Source organism: Eschrichtius robustus, chromosome 1, assembly GCF_028021215.1.
Source record: "Eschrichtius robustus isolate mEscRob2 chromosome 1, mEscRob2.pri, whole genome shotgun sequence".
In the NCBI taxonomy this organism is placed as follows: domain Eukaryota; kingdom Metazoa; phylum Chordata; class Mammalia; order Artiodactyla; family Eschrichtiidae; genus Eschrichtius; species Eschrichtius robustus.
The window spans coordinates 17,614,705-17,631,845 of NC_090824.1; the positions used below are offsets into that span (position 1 = coordinate 17,614,705).

The following is a 17,141-nucleotide window of genomic DNA, read 5'->3' on the forward strand; positions in this document are numbered from 1 at the left end:
TTTGTGTTCCTTGAATCTTTATGTGGGTGTCTGTGCATTTGATAAAAGAACCACCTTTTCTTGTCTTTACAGACTGGCTTCATACAGGAAAGGACCTTCACCAATCACCCTGGCAAGAGATTCTGGGGGCCCCTCCAACGTTTTCTGTGGATGTGTCTTCTCTGGACTTGTGCATGTAAATTCCTAGAGGGATGTTCCAGTTTTGCTTTTCAGACATTTGTAATCTCTTGCTCCCTCTGGTGCCTGTCTGCTGTCAGTGCTTCAAGATAGGCAATACAGAGACCAGTCCCTCAGGAAGCCCCTCAGAAAGCTAGAAAATTGGATGGGTGCTCCATTTCTTTCTTTCCTCAGGGAGAAACTTGAATTTGGTAGTTTTCAACTGTTTATTTTGCACTGAGCTTGGGGCAGAGGCTACAGCCATTAGTAAATACTAGTTAATATTGTCACCTTTCTTCTTAGCAGGAGGTTCCTCTAGAAATTGAAAGTAGAGCTACCATACAATCCAGCAATCCCACTTCTGGGTATACCCAAAGGAAATGAAAACAGGCTATCAAAGGGATATCTGCATCTCCATGTTCTTTGCAGCATTATTTGCAAAAACCAAGATAAAGAAATACTCTAAGTGTCCATCAAAAGATGGAGTAAGGAAAATGTAGTATGTATATATAATATATGAGATATAATATATCATGTACATTATATTACATATATGGAATACTATTCAGCCTTTACAAAAGAAGGAAATCCTGCCATTTGTGACAGCATGGATGGGCCTTGAGGGCTTTAGCCTAAGTGAGATAAACCAGACAAAGAAAAGCAAATTCTGACTGTAACTGCTTATAAGTGGTATCCTGAAAAAAAAAGTCAAACTCAAAAACAGAGAATAAAAGAGTGGTTTCCAGGAGTTGGGGGTGAGGGAAACTTTCAGCTATAAAATTAATAAGATCTGAGAACCTAATATAAAATGGTGACTATAGTTGATAACACTGTATTGTATGTTGAAATTTGCTGAGAGAGTAGAACTTAAATGTTCTCAACAAAAATATTAAAAATAAATTAATAAACATATGCGAGGTTATGGCTTCTGTACTAAAAATAACTATATGGGGGAATCGTTTCATAATGTACACATATATTAAATCACCCCAATATACAGTTTAAATACCTTTCAATTTTACATATCAATTATAACACAGTGAAGCTGAATTATTTTTAAAAGTCAGAGATCATAGAATCAGATAAAACTTTTTAAAAAGAAAGATCCAACTATATGCTCTCTACCAGGTACCCATTTTGTATATAATGACAAAGACAGGTTAAAGCCAAAAGAATGGAAAATTATATACCATGCAAACACTTACCAAAAGAAAGTTTGAGTGTCTCTATTTTTATCAGAAAATATAGGCATTAGAAAAAGAGCTATTAAAAGTGATAAAGAGCGTTGTTACATGGTGATTAAGGGAATCATTTATCAAGAAAAAATAGTAATCCTAAATATTTGTAGACCTTCCAAATAAATGAAACAACAGCAAATAGAACTGAGAGGTGAAACAGACAAATGGAACAATTATTTTTGGAGGCTTCAAAACTCTTCTATCGCTAATTGATAGAGCACTAAATCAGTAAGGACACAGACGACCTGAAAGTACTATCGATCAGCTGAACCCATTGATATTTATAGAATATTTCATTCATGTTCAACAGAATACATTCTTTTCAAATGTCCATAAGGTGGACACACAGACCATATTCTGCTTAACGAAACATACATTGTAGGTCTAAAAGTTTAAAATAATTGAAATTATTCAAATGCATTTTCTACCATAATGGAATTAAATGAGAAATATGTGAAACAGAGAAAGAGAGAGAGAGAGAGACTGCTATTACCTACTGATAAATAATATGATAGAGACAATAGATGGATTGGAGTTCACAGAAACGTGTGAATAATGAGGGTTGAAGTTGTTGAAAAAGGATTTTGAGGAAATAAGATTTAATCTGATCTAGTTAAATTTGCATATTTTACATGAAATGCTTTCTTTCTACTTCCTATTCTAACCCAGGACCCTTTTTCATGGTACTATTATGTAATCTCAAATTGCATCATGTGGATTCCGTGCCTATAAAGTGCTCCATAGTGCCCTACTTTCAGTCTGTATATTCCTAGTTCATTAGCAAGTGAGAAAAAACATTTCCTGGGCCAAAATTGTTTGCATATCCTCTCTCCCATGTTGGGATAATATTTTCTCACCAGGGTCTTGACCAATCACACAGAATTTGAGTTCTGAGGGAATGATTATGAAATACAAGCCACATGGGTATAGTCTAAACTCAGAAGAACCAGAAGGAAAGAATAAATGTTGGCCAATGAGACAAAGAAAGATTCTTCAAGAGACCCAGGAAAAATAGATCCAAGAAAAATTTTAGGCAGGAGATAAATCTAAAATTAGGAGCTAGAAAGAGACAAAGCTAAGAATTAATCTCGGGAAAGAATAATAAAATGGTGGTGGGGGTGATTACTAAGAAAGGTGATGGAACACTTTAAGAGTTGGGCAAGAGAATGGTGCTCAGTTGGCCTATTACTTTCAAGCTAAGAGCAACAAATTTAACCCAGTATGAATATCTTACAGTACATCTCCCCAACACTTATATTTTAACCTTCAAGTTCCTTCAAGTTGTAAACTGATGACCCAAAGAAGAACTAATGTCTAAATGGTGTTAACCTTCAGTTTTCAGAGACAAAAAATTAAATAAAAATTATTTAAAGAAAATTAAATAAAACTTTAATAAATTAAATAAAATGCAATTAGTTGCCAATATTTTAAAACTGGAATATTTTACATTAAGAATCCATATCTTTTCAGTTTTTCTATTAAAATTTTAAATATCTGTTTTTGCCAACCCATCATTCTAATATGGCAACGATTATGTGGAGTTGAACATCAGAAGCTACTTTCTCAGACTGATTACACAAGTCCTTTACATATATTCTTTATGAATAGTCCTTTTCTATATTCCAACAACTAACTGGTTTGCCTTTAGAAATTTCCTTAGCCATAAAGATATTTGAGATTTTAACCTCTGTTCTCAACAGGTCAGAACATTCTGTTCTGAATACGAATATTAATGACTTACCCCTTTGCTCATGCAATTTGGTTCTTGGAGTTTCTTTCCCTCATCTGTCTCGGGTGAACTTGTTCTAGTCATCAAAGACCCAGTTAAAAGGCTTTGTCTTCTGTGACTAACTTTAATGCTCATGCAAAATAAAATATCTCTTTCTTTGTGTTTTATAACACTCTCTACATTTTTTCATTAGAGCCATGGCCACAATAGCTGTTCACACACCTCCCTCCCATGTTGTGTAATATAAAATCTATCAGATTAGGATTTACTTCTATGATCTTTCTATTCCAAAATCAACACCCTGCTTGGTACATGGTACGCACTTTGAATCCCAGTCTATGCCAAGAGAGGCCATGTGGATTTTAGAGGTTAAAAAGTCAGGGGATGAGAATTCTCATTTCTGGGGCCAACCCAGGGTATAATTTGGTATGTACTGATAATGGTTGTGGCTTGTGCAGAGTTGGAGAATGGCACCAACACGTGTAGCATAATGGGATTTGATACTACTGCAAGGTTATCAGAATCCTGTCTCAGATATCAGGAAGTGTCTGACTAGAAGCTACAGAGACTACAGGGCCTGCAAATCAACTGTTATGACTGACTCACTGCTGAAGTCAGGGCCCTGTTTCTGGTAACATCTTCCCCTAGGAAAAATAAGAGAAGAAAAAAGTGGTAGATGCTACACAAAAGGAGAGAGAACGTTTTCCTATGCACACATGGGGACAAATCCTGGGGACATCCATAAATAAAGGCTTATTTAAGAAAAACAGCTGCTTCTACAACAGCAGGTGAGAGGGGAGCCACATAAAGACTATATGCATTGTTACTGTGCCATAAATACATGTGTAGATATATACAAACAATATGCAAATATTCACATGAATATTTATATATATATGCATATGTACACACAAATGTATGTATGTGTGTATGTGTATAGTTATTTGGTTAGTTAGTTAAAATTTTTCCAGTGTGGAAAGAAAAGATATACAGCATGAGCAGGGCACTTCTGCAGGAAAAGTGCCGAAGTTTGAGTGTTATTTCCTACTGTGGAAGACAAGATGCCATCATGAATAGAAGAGACAGTTTCACATATATTCACTAGAGAAAGGATTGTTGTTTTAACAGTAGTTTTTCAGTCATATATAACACATATCTTAATTTATATCAAGATGTCATATAAACGGAAGAATCTGTCTCTAGAAGTTTGTAAAGAAACTTCTCGTCTGTAAACCAACAATTGTGATTTTTCAAAGTACAGAAAAAAGTGTTTAATTCTCAGGTTAAAAAAGAAACTTATAGGCATTTTAATTTATTTAATATTCAATAAGCTAAATAACAGCAGGTGAGAGGGGAGCCACATAATTGTATATTTAAATATAAATGTAAATTTTATATTTATATTAGGAGAAATCAAAGTAAAAAATCCATGAAATTAAAAAGCAAAATTAAAGTGGAACAATTATATATATATATATATATAATTTATATGTATATGTTTGTATAGATATATATGCATTATATTTATGAAGATGCACGTGAAAGTATCTGATTGTGAGGGTATTGTTAAATATATAAAAGATAATGGGGAACTCTATAAGAAAAGGTTTCTGAGGATGTATGAGGGAATAGCCTCCAAGTACATGTGCTTCAGCAGAGGAAGGCAGGACAAAATAGAGGCAGGTGTAAGTAGTTTTGTATGCATGGAAGTGGGAATTTGAGGAAGAGATCATCATGTTTTCTCTGTGAAGTAAGAGATAAAATGGTTTGTCTGTGGAAGTCTGGGAAGCATTGCTGAGTTCCAGTTTTGAAAAAAGTGGGAAAGAACCCACACTTTCAATACAGTAAAGAAATCATCAAGAAGGAACTTGGAGTAAGATTTACTGCAAGTGTTTATGACTGGAAAGGGATGCTGATAACAGAACTGAGATGCCTGAAGGATCATATGAATTTAGAAAGGCGATGAATTGCAACTTTCCCTGAGGCCCAGAAACAACCATAGCTAGGAAAGCAGGTTGTAATCCAAGAGAGAGATACCTGAATTTGTGATTACATAGTAGAAATAATCTACATTTATAATAAAATTCAGAATGTGAGAAATAGGGGGCTAAGGAAAAAGTCTTAGAGATGAGGACGTTAAGGATAGAGAGTCCATGTTTACACTGGTATTACCAAGGACGATAAAGGCAGGATTTGGGTGGAGAAAGGTTAATGAGACAGTCACCAAAAGCTTTGATAGATGTTTCTGTTATGTACTAGATGTTTCTGTTGATGATGGCGATAAGAAAGTGGTGAGAAATGTATAGTGAAGTGTCATGGATCTCAAATGGGTTGAAGGGTGTAGGTGTGTGTGAGTGTGTGTGTGTGTGTGTGTGTGCTAGTTTTACAAGAGAGTAGAGGACTTATTACTAGCATTACTACAGGAGAGTATAGAGTGCAGTAATACTACTTCACCATCCAGGGGTACAGGTGTTGGAAAATAAGCAGCTAGCGTTTAAGAGGGCAGGTTAAAGTGGTACCTTCTGCTGAGAGTCAAGTTTCACTTATGGCGAAGAAGTGAAGAAGCTAACGATAGGGCTTTTTTGATGATTCCAGATTGATAGTTTTAGAGATTATGGTGGGAAAGTTTTGGAGGTAAAGGTGTGGTAGAGAGCTGAGTCCAGGAAACACTGGGGAGAACAATGTACAGTACAGGATAAAAAACCACTAAGCCTTACACATGAGGCATTGACCAATTTAAACAGAAAAGAGACCAATGATGAATGGAGAACCCCTTTGAGCATGATGTTGAGTGCAGGGACCTGATAGTTTGACTTTTTCAAAAGGAATGACCATAGTCCCAATAGGTTCCAACTCTGTCTATGTGATATACATCTGGGATGAAGGTGGTTAGAGAAACCACCACCATAATAAATACATTTCCATTTTATTTATATATTAGTCCTCCCTAAGTCTTTTTAGTGTGAATCATTGTAAGAGCATAATAAGTTTTAGTATATTAATACCATTGATTTTCTGCATCTGCAAATCTAATGTCCGGTCTTTAAATCAGTATCTTTTCATCAAGGTCATTACATTTATAGGAGGCAGAGACTTGCAGCCAGAGAATCTACCTTGGGAAAAAATTATATTATCATACCTTTTCAAGCACAACACATACGAACACAGATTTTTATCATATATGAAGAAAAAATCAACCCATTAATCAGTATCACAATAAGACAGGCCATCCCACTCTTGACCAAGAGCTTATATCTTAATTTTCTGAACTGTTAAAAAACATTCAAACAATTGCCTATCTTTCACACAACTATATAACCTGCCAACTATCATTAATCTTTCTAAAGTAGAACTCAATTATACAAGACCTTTAGAAAATGGGGAAAAAAAGTGACTACTTGATTTCTTTGACTGCTCCTTTTGTTCACTATGCCAACATGCATTTTTCTAGACCACTTTCTATATACTAGAAATTGTGTTAGGTCAAACCTCTGACCTTGAAGAGTTCATGAGCTGATGGTGTTCAATTCCCTCAACCTTCTGGCGATCCTACAGTTGACACACTTCAGTTTCTGATTTCACGTTGAATATTGATTTTCCAACATTTTCAACAAAGAAAGGTCATCCTAGCAAAAGATCCTTTACTTTAGTAACAGTTTAAAATTTTTTTCAAGCACAAATGCTAAAACCCATGGCCTTCATTCAAATAAGCTTTCATTTAAACAGATTTTCTTCTTATCTCAGACTTGAATTTAGCTTGTGACTTGACAGTTGAACAGCTGTTGACTTAAATTTCCATAAGACTGTATGTTTTGAAAAAGAAGATTAAAATACCTCACTTTTCTATTCAGGTCCAACAAAAACAAGGGCAGTTAAACCTAAAGTATTTGGCTAAGAGAAAGGAGATAGAATTCTTTTCTTTTGCATTGTATCCTTTCATATCACTCCCCCAGCTCCCCCCAGCCAGGACACACATACACACACACACACACACACACACACACACACACACACACACAGAGATACCTCCTGTCCTTAAAAGGAGCCCAAACTTGATTTTTCATGGAGATTTGTAGAAACACATGTAATGAAAATAGCACTGTTTATTTGACATCCAAAAGACCTTCTATTTCTGTCTATCTTTGTCAGCAGCTTTTAAAGCAATCTTGATAGCTGGCTTTATTGGATAAAATATTAAAACCTCCACAAAAGAAAGAAAAAAATAGAAATACTCAGGCACTTTAATTAAAACTTTGGAATAGAGATCCAGGATATTTTAGGTTAAATTCAGACACTCTAGCAGAACTTGTATGTACACATTCTTATTTGAACCACTCATTCGGTGCTCTTTCCTTTGTTTTAAGCCTGGTGTTAATTCAAGTGGAAGAGTCGGAAGACTTTGCCTTCAGTACTTCTAAATAAAATAACCCTCTTGAAATGTAGGTAACATTATAAAATCAGTGAATGCTACTTTTTTCGTAATCTGTTGAAAGGGAAATAATAAAAGTGGGTAACACCCTTTTCTCTTATTTCATTGTATGTGTAACCACGGTCCCCCCCCCCCCATTCTGTTTTCATGTAGATGCAAAACAAAAGAACAAGTGTACAGTGATCTTGGATCTTAAACTAGAGAAGAATTCATGTAAATATTTAAGGATAATGAGCTACATCAACCGTATTCAGTCTGGCCAACTATGTAGCAGGCTTAATCCAGCAAAGCTGAGTCAGGTGCGATATTGAGTTCGGTAGGCCACACATGAAGGTTCAGGTAAGTTAACTGAACCATAGGGAGCTGCCGTTTAAAAAATAGATCTTCAAAGTTCTGTACATATTTTATTAGATTTCACATTGTAAAAACATCCTGTATGTAAAATAGTCAGTGTTACATGTTTTCCAGAAAAAAAGCATTTAATGAGTGTGAATTTTTATTAAACAATTTGGAATATAATTCTGATCATCAGTATGACTGAAATTCTATGAGAATCCATCCACTTACTCAGCCAGTGTTTACTGAGCACTTGCTGGCTTCATTCAGCAAGCATTCTTTGAGCACCTTCCCTGTGACAAACCTATTTGTAGATATTGAGGACACAAGAATGAAATGTCATGTCTCAGGTCTCAACAATATAGAGATGAATGACGGATAGCTTCTTCCTTTAAAGAGGTGTTGACAACTCCGAGAGAAGCAGGCATAACTAATTTTATGTTACAATAACATATAAAATAGGAATTAATAAAAAGGTTGTTAGTGCTAAGATAGAAATCAATTAATTGAATAGGGGAAGGATCAGGGAAGATTTCCCAGTAGACAAGTTATTGATAACGGTCCACTAAGGAAGAGGAGACATTCCCTACGTAATGCAAAAGAAGGAGGAGTTCTCAAATCTATGAACGCTAAGGAAGATTGTATTTAGTTTCGACATATTTTTATTTGATCTGCTTTTTCACTTACTGTATACATACATTTCTATATAAGCTTATTGCCCTAAACCTCAACATTTCAATAGCCATGTTGCACTTTAATGCATGAATAAAGCACAGCTTAATAAACTGTTCACTTACTATTAGGTATCTGGTTGTTTCTAGTGTTTCATTAAATTGCCAGATATTTCAGAAAAAAATAAATTTTGAAAAATGGAAGTACATTCACAGGATTGACCCTATAGTTTTACAGACGTTAAGAGTTTCAAGATTTATCTCTGAGGAAACTGCAACAATTTATTTTAAATGCTACCAATGATATTATGTACACTCAGTTTCCCAGAGTTTAAACAGTTTCTACTAGATCAACCATTAAATTTCAGCTTTACCAGGGCAAAGATGATTTCACTCATTAATATATACCTAGGACTTAGCATAGTGCCTGATATAAACAATCAGTAATGAGCTGCTAAATGGATGAATAAATGAATGCATGAGTGGACACCACCATCTTAACTTACCTCTGTTGATTTAATAGGTGTATTTCAGCATCATAGTTTGCTTATATTCACATGTTAATTTATTATTTTATCATCATATACTATCCACCAAGTGCTACATTAATGTTATAGGTTTATGCTACACACAGTCTGGTTCTAAACCAGTAGACATACTACCTATTCTTCCCAGCTAAAGCATGCCAGTCTGTTATTTGCACAACTCCAGGGATTGGTAATGACTATCTAAGCCTACTTTCTTCTTTGCCAGATATCCACTTTTTCATCCAGCAGTGGCCATATCACCCATTTCTTACTACTGACACTAAGATAAAGTTTTCTGAAAAAAACTTCTTGGAATTATTTTTCTTCTTTTGTTGGAAAAAAAAAAAAAAAAAAGAAAGAAAACCACCTGAGGAAAAACCCATTTTTATCAGCATCTCCCATGATTATTTACTTTGAATACAGTCATGATATCTGGAGGTGTTGCAGCCATCTGGAAACCACATTTCAATATGCCTATAGTCAAAAAAAGTAACCAGCTTCAGACAACGGAGTAGAAGAATGTCCTTGGTAAAATTATTGAGCTGTATCAGCTCTAGATTGCCCATCTCCAGACTTCCTTTTATTTAAGATAATTAAACACCGCTATTGCTTAAGTCATTCCGGGTGGGGTTTTCTATTATTTGCGTCTGAAAATATTCCTGGCACAATTTTACTATGGAACTTTATGAAGGATGCACTTAAACCACCCATCACAGCTTTAACATTCTCATTTCTCTCATCACTGATCAAACTTCTTTTGATTTGGAATAAATATTACACTGTGTTTTTCTTTAATTTGACAAGTTGATTCTATTTAGGTATATCCCTTGCAGTTTATTTCAGCTTGTGGAATGAAGGAAGAGATTAACTAATTAATATTTAAACTCAGATTTAAAGACTATGAAAACATACTGACTCATATTTCTGTATTCCTTTTTGATCATCGTTGGAATTTATGTAGTCAATTTTTAGCTTTCTTTCCACTGGACATTTTTATTCTTTTTAATATTATGTCAAAAAATTGTGGTGATTGTAGAGCGCTGCTGAGGGTGCGCGCACGGCCGAGGTAGCTGAACAAAGGAGCAGGGGGCCACCGCGGGAACCTGCCACCGACCTCCCTGGCTGCACGGGCCTCCGGTTCGCCGCCACCTTGACCGCCAACTGCACTGCCGAGGCCCCGCAGATCCAGTTCGTCCTCATTAACTGCAGCAACAAGTACCTGACGGCCGAGACGTTCGGATTCAAGGTGAACCAGTGGGCCAGCAGCCTGAAGAAGATGCAGATGCAGATGCTGGTGCAGCCGCCCGATGAGTTGGGCAGCGGGCAGCTACCTGGCGGCGGAGAAGGATGGCTACGTAACCTGCGAACACGAGGTGCCCAGCACTTTCCCGTCGTGGCGCATGACGACGACGGCTGCAAGTCTCTGCAGTCCGAAGGGCACCGGCGGCTCTACTTTGGCGGCACTGAGGACCGCCTGTCGCGCTTCGCTCGGACCCCTTCGCCGGCAGAGAAGGGGAGCGTGCACATCGCCACGCAACTGCAGGCCAACATCTGCAGCGTGGCCCGCAAGAGCCACGGGCACCTGAGCGCGCGGCCGGCGGACAAGATCGCAGTGGACCGCGACGTGCCCTGGGGCGTCAACTAGCCTACCACGCTGGCCTTCCAGGACCAGCGCTACACCTGGGACCCCGAGCCCGCCACCGGCTACGCGCTCGAGCTCTGCTCCGGCAAGGTGGCTTTCCGCGACTGCGAGGACCGCTACCTGGCGCCATCGCGGCAAGGCCACCAAGGTGGGGAAGGACGAGCTCTCCGCCCTGGAGCAGAGCTGCGCCCAGGTCGTGCTGCAGGCGGCCGACAGGAGGAACATGTCCACGAGCCAGGCTGTGGACCTGCCGGCCAATCAGGACGGAGAGACCAACCAACAGATTTTCCAGCCTGGAGATCGACGGCTCTACCAAAAAGCGCGCCTGCCGCACCCACTCGGGCGAGTACTGGATGCTGACAGCCACCGGGGGTGTGCCGTCCACCTCCTCCGCCAAGGACACCGGCTGCTACTTTGACATCGAGTGGCATGATCAGAGGACTATACTGCGTGCGTCCAATGGCAAGTTTGTGACGGCCAAGAGGAATGGCCACCTGGCTGCCTTGGTGGAGACAGCAGGGGACTCGGAGCTCTTCTTCATGAAACTGATCAACAGCCTCAGGGTCGTGTTCCGCGGGGACCACGGCTTCATTGGCTGCCGCAAGGTCACGGGTATCCTGGATGCCAACCGCTCCAGCTAAGACGTCTTCCCGCTGGAGTTCAGAGACGGCGCCTACAACATCAAAGACTCCACGGGCAAGTACTTGATGGTGGGCACCGCCTCCTCGGTCACCAGGAGCAGCGACACCCCTGTGGACTTCCCCTTCCAGTTCTGCGGCAACAAGTTGGTCATCAAGGTGGGCAGGCACTCCCTGAAGGAGAGTCACGCGGGGTTCCTGAGGGCCTGCGCTGACACCGTGGACCACACCACATACACTGCGGGAGTACTAGGCCCCGCCTCCTGCCTCCCCTTCTCCTCCCTGCCCAGACCCCTCCTGTTCACTCTTCTCCAGGTGGGCTCCCCTGCGGCCGGAGCCCCTTACCTTTCAAACTGGAAACCCAGAGAAAACGGTGCCCTCACCTGTTGTCCCATGTGGCCTCCCCCCGGGCCACTCAGCGGCTCTGACCCGGTCCTTGGAGGGGTTTCGGATCCCTCTGCCCTCTCTTCTCTGCCCTGAGAGAGGCTAGAACTTTCTTCTGACCTCAGACGACTCTCAGACTGATTTCCCCGAAGAGGCCAAGGAGAAGTGGAGGGCTGCGAGGCCTTCCCGAGCCCCTGGGAGTGGCGGGTGTGTAACTGGAATCCCCTGTCCCCTCCTGAGCCTGCCCTTCCCCCAATTCCCAGGAGCCAAGCTCTTGCCCCAAGCCTGTGGGTGGCCCCCCTGGTGCACCATCCCTGCGGGACAGGAGGGGGCTGGCGCCTGCCCCTTGTGCATGGAGCAGGCCTGGTTTGGTGGCCGCTGGGGCCTGGCCTCTGCCCATCCTGCTGTGGTGCAGGGGCCACAGTCTCGTTTCTTTCACTCTGGCCTGACTGGAAGCAGAAAAATGACCAAATCAGTGTTTTTTGGGTTTTGGTTTTTTTTAATGAAATGTTATTGCTGCAGCAGCCCCAGGCAAGCTTGGTTGTAGCCATGAGTGGTCTTCAAGGGGTCCTGTGGGGAGCTCTTGAGACAGCATCTCCGGGCCTCAGTGCCCTGTCTGCCCACTAGTGGTAGGGCAGGTGAGGCACCTCCCCAAATTCAGAGTCTGTCCCCACCTTACCAGGGGGCTCTCATTGGTCGCCTCTCTCCAGTGTGCCCCAGCCCCAGGCCTGTGTCCTCACCTGGTGGTGTTGGGCCCCTCACAGCCTCAGCCAGAGCCCCTGGTGTGATCAGTTCTCCCCTCCTGAGTGGACTCCTGGGTCTCAGGAGGAGGAAGCTGGGCGTCGTGCTCAGCCAGGAGCCCTGTGGAAGCCACCTGGCCCCTGACTTGAGGTCCGCCCCTGCCAGCTCCCCTCGCCTCTGGTTAGTGTCTACCATGCATCTCACTCTGGGTGTCTTGGTCTTTTATTTTTTGAAAGTGTCATTTGTAGAACTCTAAACGCCCACGATACATAGTAGCTTCAGACTGGAAAGAGCAAAATAAAATAACGGCAAGTCTGCAAAAAAAAAAAAAAAAAAAAAAAATGTGGTAATTAAAATTTTTCATGTATTTTAAAAACTGGCATGGCAAATTTGGCATCATTAATTTTTAAAATGATGTGTTAATTATTGACTAAATTAATATACTTTTCCAATTTTACTAACAACTTGTCAATTTCTATGCAATATTCCACGAGGACTTAAATTATCAGGAGATTTTACTACATAGACAGAAGAGGAGCAAGTAATGTGACCACAGAGGCACTTGGAGTGATTTGGCTACAAGCAAAGGAATGCCAGCAACCATCAGAAGCTGCAAGAGGCAAGGATCAGATTCTCCCCAGAGCCTTTGGAGGGAATATGGCCCTGCTGACACCTTGATTTAGGATCAGTGATACTGATTTCCTGTATCTGGCTTCCAGAAATATAAAGGAAAAAAACTTCTGTTGCTTTAAGTCATCTAGTTTTTTATAATTTGTTATAGGAGCCACAGGAAATGAATACAAATTTCTTTGATATCATTGTCATTATTCTTCTATATAAACATTATTTGTACACTGCAGTTTAATTAAAAATTTTTCCTCTAGTAATTTTTGTTGATTTTCCTGGATATTCTCATATATAGTGATCATCTGCAAAAAAGTGGTTTTTTTAAATTCTTTGTTTCTTATTACTGTATTTTTGTACTTTATTATTATTATTTTTTTTTTGCTATTATAGGTTTTGCATGAATTCCCAATACAATACCAAAAGAATGACAGGGTTGTTTTCTAAATAACGTACATCTTGTTTTTAAGACGAATTACTGGCACTTGCTCACTGAATAGAATGATTTCTTATTCTCTTAATGTATATTGTTGTTTTACACATCTTTAGAAATATCAGGGGCTTCTACAGTATTTTACCGTATAACAGATGTAGAATGATATCAAATGACAATCAAATTATAGTGTAATACCTGTGAAATACATACATCTTATGTGACATATTAAGTTAATCATTTCTTGATGGTTATCATCATGTGGTTGAATTTGTATATTGAGCTCTTATTTATACAGATACATACATTTAAAGATCACTTTGCTAATAGATAGTTTACCCACTACTCACCTAAGAAGTTTGCCAAATCAAGTCTTTGGGCTTTTTCTCTAAGATCTTGAAAGTAGAGTTACCTGTTGATAAAAACTATAGAGTTGCAGATTCTGAAGGAAAAATTTCCAAGTACTGAGAAGGCAAATGTCACAAAGTATTTTTCTTTATTTGAAAAATCGGGTCATAGAATGATGATGCCAAATTGCCAAGAATAGAGGATTTTAAAGCTAGAAAGTGGTATATTTAGGCCAATATTGGAAGGACTGAAGGAATGTCTCAGTTTTTCCTAAGAGGAAAATAACTGGATTTAGAGGAATGTCATTAAATGGGACAGATCCATTGTCTGCTTCAACACGTGGTATCTAAGAGCAATGGCAATTTGTTAGGGAAGAACATACAGTTCAGATAATTAAAACTGAGATCTTGGGAACCATTGAAAAATCCTTGCAAAAGCCTCGCAAGGAAGCGGTGAAACCACGGACCTTAAAGGAAATGTGGATGTTTGGGCAATGAGTCCATGAGCCATGATCAGGAGAAACTACAACCCAGAAGACACGTCTCAAAATGTTCTTCACAACTTATGTCTCTGTTCCTCCACCAACTCTCTAAGGAGAGAACCCCCCAAAACATTGCTGAGATGAATTTCTTCCAGCCAGGTCAATGGAGACCAGAGCAGAATTATATAAATATATATATGTATATATATAAAACATTTATTTTACTTGTTTGTGGTGCAGAAAATTTATACATACTAAACATGTATTTCTTCACTAAAAGTAATTAACCACTGAGTTATACTTTAATGTAATGTATAAATTATGTTTAGTCTGTATTTAAATTCATGAATGGTGTGCCACTCATTTTTCTGAGTTAGTTTGGCTATTTTTTTACTAATTTATATACACACATATGTTTGGAACAGCTATGGAATACAGAGATTATTCTTTTAATATTTGTAAACATTCTTCAGGGAATCCATTGGCCTTTGTCTTTTCAAGTTTATTTTAGTAACCTTTACAGTATTTTATTATGTTTCTTGATTATTCTTGGACTTTATTCATTTATAAGCCCATAAAATTGATCTCTTTGCCACTTCAATCTACTCTGGCTCTTAAGTGCAGCCTATGCTTACATTAGATTTCCTGGTTCCTGTAGACACTGTTGGCTGATACTGAGTTTACTGTCAACCACAACGCTTAACATTTCTTTCAGACAAGCTTTTAAGTCATTTTTACAAGCCTCATAGTTATACATTTGACCTTTTGGTCCCAAGTGTAATAACATATTAGGAATTTTATTAAAATCCATCTTGCATGAGTGATTCTATCAAATATAATTTTTAAATAATGTTGAGCAAATGAATGGTTTTTGGAGTCTGATTCTGTCATCCAACTGCTACTGCCCTTCAAATTTGATAAGCATGCCATTTTTAAACTTATTTGAACTGTTGCATCAAACAGGGAAGAGAAAAGTGTTCTGGGGATGTCCCTTGAAACTTCCCTTAATTTTGATTTCAATCCATTAATTAAAGCCTTTTGGGTTCAGTTGTTCAATCATTTATGAACTCAACCTATTTTATTACATCTAGCACGTTTCTCCCAATATAATGTTATTATGAGTTAACAGGTCAATACCCTGTTATAGTTCAGTCTCACCCTCTCTACTGCATTTCCTTAATATATTGATCTAATAATACAGGTAAATAAGTTAATTTGAAGTTGCAATTTCAAATGGCTTTTCTTACCATTTTCCTTAAGGTTTCTCAATGCTATATTGTTTGGAAGAGATACATTAACTATTGTTAATTCTGTTATCCACACAAGCCTGGTAAAGTCTAGATTATCCTTTTGCTTCTAGTCTATTGATGTATTCTACTTATAGACAGAGTACTTTTGAATTTTTAAAAATCTAGTCAATGACCCATATATTTCTATAAGGAAGTTAAGGTTATTTACATGTTACCTTATATATGCATACATGTTATATGTGTGTATATAATTTGCATGTATGCATATATATGTGTGTATACATATATATATATATACATACACATGCATATGTGTGTGCTTATGTGTGTTGTGCATGTATATATAAAATCCTAACCAATGCTGGACATTTACCTTTAGTTGTCCTTATTTCTTTTTATAAATTTATTTGGCAGTTAATGACCTTAAACATTTATTTCCTTGAACTAGAATAATTACATAGGTCCAGAAGCAGATGGGACATGCAGAACATGAAGAACATGAAAATAGTTATTTAATTTGCAGTATGCAAATTTGTTTTTAGTTTTCAAATTTTTATTTTGCTGTATAGTTCTTAAAATACGCTACAGTACATCATCTAGTCATTCTCAATATTTTAACAAATATTTTAAAATAACTTGTGATAGTTATAGTGTTTTATTTATTCACTAATATTTTTCTAGGTAAATCTTTTAATTCACATTATGGAAGACTGAAGAAGTAGCTTATCACTATTTCCTAAACCTTATATATCTTCCTCTATTATCTCTTGCTTAAAAATGTTTTGAAGGATAAGCTTGTATGTTGTCACACTATATAGATTTATTTGTATTAATACATTTTGCTTAACAAACCTAAGTCTATGCTAACATTTAAAGCTAATTATCTTTGCATAACTTATATTGTTAAGTTCTTAATTATCTCTTGCTTGGAGCTTTGCCATAGAGATTATTGGCTGGCAGATTATTCTTGTTCCTAGATTTGAAATATATTCACTTACTTCTTTTAAAGTAAAAAATCATTTTGGCCAAATTATATTGATTTAAATTCAACTATATTTATTTAGCTTCCCCTACATTCTTCTTTCACATGGGCTTGGCATTGAGATAAAATATTATTTATCTTTTTATTTCTTATTCTTTTATTTCTGGCAGCTCACTTGTCTTTAAAGTTTCAAAACTTTTACATCAACGTCTAGATAATTGTCTTTTGTTGATTGTGCCTGTCAACACTTTTGAATTCCAAGCTGAATTTATTTTTTAATATAAGAAATATATCCATAATGTTGTTCTGAATATGTCTGAGGATACTGTGGGTTCTAAGTTCTGAGTCGTTGAAATAAAAAAAAAAATTATGTCCCATTTGTACTTTTACTATAGCAACAAGCATAGTATCTTCAGTTATTTATCTGCATCAAAATTTATATTTATTTATAAGTAAGCCATATCTAATCTATCAACTGATTGATCCAGCTAGCTCTCAAAATATTTATCTAATCAACCAGTATTCTTGGCTG

The 17,141-nt window shown here is 38.0% G+C and overlaps 1 pseudogene; it reads left to right on the plus strand.

The window, feature by feature from the left end:
- Positions 1–7,879: 7,879 nt before the first annotated feature.
- LOC137769714 (fascin pseudogene) lies at positions 7,880–11,846 on the plus strand (annotated as a pseudogene).
- Positions 11,847–17,141: the final 5,295 nt, after the last annotated feature.